This window comes from Taeniopygia guttata, chromosome 2, assembly GCF_048771995.1.
Source record: "Taeniopygia guttata chromosome 2, bTaeGut7.mat, whole genome shotgun sequence".
NCBI classification, from domain to species: Eukaryota; Metazoa; Chordata; class Aves; order Passeriformes; family Estrildidae; genus Taeniopygia; species Taeniopygia guttata.
The window spans coordinates 62,295,158-62,300,785 of NC_133026.1; positions in this window are offsets into that span (position 1 = coordinate 62,295,158).

The window sequence follows — 5,628 nt, forward strand, 5'->3', positions numbered from 1 at the left end:
GTCTGTAATTGGTATTTTATAATGTTGCATTAGACTTTTACATCATTTGGTAGAAAAGATTTTCCAGGGTAAAAGTCTCATCTGCTTTATGAAATAATGAAAAAATAAGTTAAATCAGTATGCAATCCAAATTAAAATCTCAAGAATACAAGAGTTTTGGGAAGGGAAAGATGCCTTATTACCTCTTGACTGAAGACCCAAGTTTCCTGCCTGCTCTGAGGGCACAGTGTCACTACATTCTGAATCTCTTAGGCTGCATTTATATTAGTAAGTTAAATGTGCCTTGAAATGTTACTAGATGCTGAGGTTAAACTGGCATGCTGCAGCCTGCTGCCAGAATAGCACATTCTTTAATCCTCCAAAATGTTGTGCAAATACTGTTTCACAGCACTCAGGTTGTTTCTGGGGAACACTGGAACAGCTCTGTAGTTCAGGTGATGATATCGCAGTGCCTGGAGGTGTTCCTTGTCACTCTGACTTCCTCAAATTGACATAATCTTAGTGTGCAGTATCTATGAAAGAAGAATTACTTAAAGTTTTTTGTCCGAAGAATTATGCCGAACTCTTCTTATGATGGACAATGCCTCCTGTTCCATCAGGTTTACAGATATTTCAGGCAGATGTTTTGGAGCAGGTAATTGTTTAAGCTGTACGTAGAGCACTAGGTGTTCATAATTATTAATTTTAACTGTCAAAAAAGAGTTAATAACTTAATGGAGTGCAGTTACAATGGATTTCTGCTCCTTGATACAGCACCCACCATTTCAGTGGAAGCAAAATGAAACTGTAATCAAAGCAAGCATCTTTAAACCTACTTAAAATTTATTGCATTGCCTTACAGTTTTGACTTAGCAACATGCTAAATTTTCTATAAACTCTTGAGTACAATATAATGATGTGGTTTATCTGTCTAATATAATACGCATACACATCCCAGAAAAAGAAAAATTATTCTTTAAACAGAGAGATGGGGGTTTGGGGTGTCTTCTCTGTGTCAGTCCACAGAGCTACAGACAGCAGTTACTGTGTTAGTTCTTTAAACAGATCCCTGAACAGATCACAAAGTCCATTTATGTTTTGTTAACGCTGGTTGCACTGCATTGCTACATCAATTCCTCCGCCCCCCTTGGTTTTTAAAGTCTTCCATATCTGCAGTCTTTATTTAAACAATATGCATTTTTTCAGTCATGAGATTTTTGAATTATTTGGTACACAGAATGAATGGTGATCATTTAATGGGCCTACATTAAATGCTTCATTTGCTCTTATTAAAGCAAGTCTGGACCTTATTTTCTGAAACAAGAACAGAGATGCAGAGCACAAACATGAAGCATTTTAGAGCAAGACTTAGGCATAGGGCAGTCCTAGATCTTTAATGCAGGACTTGGAAGATGAAGGTCATTTTAGCTTTGGTGCTTATCAAGTTCAGTTCTAGTCTAGTGCTTATAGTTCATGTGACACTGTAGATGATACAGAACAAAACTAAACTCACCTAGAGACAAACTCCTTCACTACAGCCCTTGCACAACTCAATCACAGAGAGGATTCAGCTTCCTGGGCAGACGGGCTAAAGTACTACAAGTCCTTTAGCATATTGTGGAAAACCACATAGCAGGACACAATGCCTGAAAGCAGCAGTCAGGCATGCCAAATTAGAATACATATTCAATCATAAGGATGATGAACTACTGGGATAAACTACCTAGGGAGTCTGTGGGTCTTCTTATTATCTCTTAATTAAGACTGGTCTTGTTTCTTAAGATAGCTATAATTGAAATCAAAGCTATAAGTCTCAATACAAGGTTAACTAGGTGAAATGTAAAAGCAAATGGTGTACAAGAGGTCCAACAAAAAGTTAGTGTTCTCCTCAACCTAAAAATTTACAGAAATATTAAGTATGGAAGAGTGAGAAAAGCTAATACTAATTTACTGGATTGCTCATTTAATCTACCACCCCATACCCTTCTCCCCCTGCTCAAAAAAAAAGAAAAAAAATATTAAGGATGGAGTTGATTTTTTAAAAGCAACCTTTCACAAGAGATAAAAAAATGCAGGAAAATAATGGGGACAAAGATGAAAGAGAGTGATGCATTATGACATAGATCTTATACCTTTCATGGCAAAACAAAAGGAGAGAAAGGACAGAAGAGAAATTTCACATCAAACTTGCAAGCTAACAGCCTCAAGGGCAGAGGCAGCAGTAATGCAGCAGCCTTACAGAGATTTACCCCTGCCCATTAGCTACCCTCATCACACAGCAGCCAATCTGTGCTGAAACTCTTAAATGCAGAGAGGACTGAATCCATGTAATTCAGAGCAATTCATTTGTTCAGTTTTGTTACTATGCTGCCACTAACAGTGTACAAGCAGCTAAGGAATATGAGGAATTTTTACTCCTTCCAAAATAGTTGTGAAACAATACCAATTAATAATGCTGCATTAAAAACTCATACATTGTTGCAAGTATTTGATACGTGACTTCTGAACTGAGCTGGCTACATACAACTCCTCTTCCTCAGAGGCCAGTTTCCAAGGAGAGGCAACAGTCAGCATTTAACCTCTGACTGATCAAACAGCTTTAAGTAAACTATGCCACTTTTCTCTGATGGATTTTTTAGCACTGTTCAATAAGAAATTAAAACCATCTTTCAGCATGGAGGCACACAGGAAATTATGCAAGAATCCCTAAGCCTCTGAAACATGCTCGGCCAGTGAGAAGGAGCTACAGGGAAGCAAAGTAGGAAGCAACATCCAGTACAGGCAGGGACACATTACAGCTAAGTAGCACTTAGAGCAGTAAACTCTTGGGGAGAGCTTTCTTCATGGGATCCTAGTGTCCTCCAAGCATTTTTTCCTACCCCTTTCTCATTGCAGTCTCTACAGGCTACAGAAAGTGCTCCTTGCAGCATGCTAGGTTTCCCTTCTAGCATACCAATTAGCAATAGGAGTCAGCTGACCACGCTCATTTGCTCCTCAACAAACAAGAGCAGCTAGTCAAAGTGCAGCCCCTTAATACAGCCCCTGGGAAAAAGGAAAGGGGAAAGGCAGGACCAGAACAGGCTCTAGGCTATAGAGACTAGAAGTGATCTTTGTGCTGGAGGAAGTATTGCCTATGAGTGAAAGAAAGCAGAGCTCTGACTTACACTGGGTTTCCCCCTCCTCTACAACTCTTAAGTAGGTCACTTCCTTTCTCTTTAGCACAGTTTCCTCATCTGTTTGTACAGACACTAACTTCTGCCAGAACTAAGATGTGATCTGATAATAAGCATTGTAGCCTATAGAGCTCAGAGAGATGCTTGATAAAAGCTGCTTGAAACAAAAACCCACACTGATTTCCTTAATTAACCAGTAATATTGCTGGATTTTGAATGATGGGTTGCAACTCCTGTACACCCTACCCACACCCCTCCCTCATTAGCTGAGAGACCTAAATGCAGCACTGGAAAGGATGTCTTGGTCACTGAGTTCATCAAAACAGATTCACACAACCCCTTCCATAAACAAATCAAGAACTATCTTCTAGATGTTACTCTTGCCTTCTCCAAGGGACAATCTGTTTCTGCCTTCATACCAGAGTATCTGAAGTCATTTCAAGTCTCTGTGTCTAGAATGTCCTAAATATGGTCAGAAATTATACCAAGATTATGCTCGGATTTACAAGATGGAGATTATATTCAACTTTAAAATTATGAAACCACCTTCCATTGAAGCACTCAAGTGCAGGTGTGTTAGATTTATAATGCAGTTATTCATGAACATACAAAAGATATCCAGACACTGCTTAAGTTGACAGACACTATCCTTTGTGAGCATAAGAAAACTGCAGGCAAGCAAAGAAAATTATTACATACTGTATTTTAGTTTCTTCATCAGTCTGAAATGTTCTCTGAGCCAAGGCATATGGGATCCTTTTCTACAATTTGTTCTGCTTATGACAAAGCATCCATTCCTTTGTGTTTGGTTAAAATTCTAAGTAAATAGGCTTCCTGCTACAAAACCGCATACTTTCACAGCTTCAAAAGTCATGCCTTATTCAGTCTTTCTCATTTGGAAGGTCAATACCAAATCTCAGAAATACCAGTATTTTCACATCTTTGTTCTGAATTTGGCAATTCCCAACTACCCAAATCCTACCTCTTTGTGGAGCTGAAGCAACAAGACTTTTCTCCTAATGTGAAAACATAACAATCAACATCCAAGAGGCACAAGAGCCCAAGCAACAAAACAGTCCTGAAATAGCAGGATATTTCACCTCATAGAAGCAGCTAAAATAAATGAGGTAAAAATAATCAGCCAGTGTGTTCACAGACTCAGGAAGCAACGTCTACAACAGTATTTGGATCACTGGGGATCCCAACAAGTCACAGAGATGGCTGTAACACAGCTGGAGCAGGGGCAGGGACTGTTAGCGCTGTGGTGAGCTGAAATTAGGCTCCAGGACCCATGAGCCCGGGTGTTGGAGAGACCCCAGCTGAGGCTGATTGTGGCCATTAAAGCCTCTTAGTGCCTTGATGGTCCTGACAAATGAGCTCCTCCTTGAAAACTCCAGAGTTAGATCCCTGCTAATGCTGATAATTCCAGTGTCTTGTATGGGATCGCAGCTCCTGATAGGAGAATCCCATGTGTGGGTGAAAATAATGCCTCTTGAGAATTGGAATTAGTCTTTCTGCCTGATGATCCAGCAGATCCCAAGGGACCCACTATGTCAACAACTGACTAGGTCTTTTCTAGATTTTCTACAACCTGCAGAAGTACAAAAATAGCAGATACATATTTTCTATCCAACCATGAGTCAGAAGACTCCTCCTTGCAATTTAATAGGCATACTGAAAATTTCACTGTTGTGCAGTTTTGTCCCTTATGAGATGTTTTGGAAAACTTTTCCCTGGTCTTCAGGTCAATAAGGAACAAATCCATGCAGCACCATCAGTGCAGCCTGGCTGCAGGGACTGTGATGGTTCCTCAGAGGTGACAAAGTCCCACTGTGCAGCAGTGATGCCCTGCAGAGCATTACCTGGATATGAGGGAAACTCTGCCAGTAGTAGATGACCACAGTGAAGAGATGGTACACTAGGGGGTCAAAAAATGAAGGGGCAGTTAAAAGAGAAATATGTTCTCAGGAACACATCACCCGCAGAGCAGTGCTACGTCTTCTAAATATCACCTTCTCCTTTTTTTCTTTTTTTTTTTTTTTTTTCTTCTCTATGCAATGGCCAAAAACAGGTAGTTTCCAGCCTGAACCATCAGAAGTAATCAGACAAATAAAAATATTTTATGAGAGTGGTCAGGAAAACTAGTGCTCCAGTTGTTCTCAACTCTTTCATGTGTGTAAAAGCAAAGCAAAAAGCTGTGAGCAGCCTGTGTCTGGGTTGCTCAAAGCTTTTCCTCCCCTTTCAGCCAGTAATTTATGAAAATGTATTAGAGGAAATAGTTGAACCAAAATACTGTATTCTCCCAGGTGCCCATCATTATGTGCAAATCTGCTTTACTAAGAAGACTGGGTGTTCTGGTGAGCTGAGCAAGTTGAATAGAGTTTGAATCTGTGAGTTTACACTGTCCTCAGATCATCCACCACCTGCATTCAGCCTTGGCAGAGTCCTGCTTTCACAGCTCTACCTGGGGCCGTTT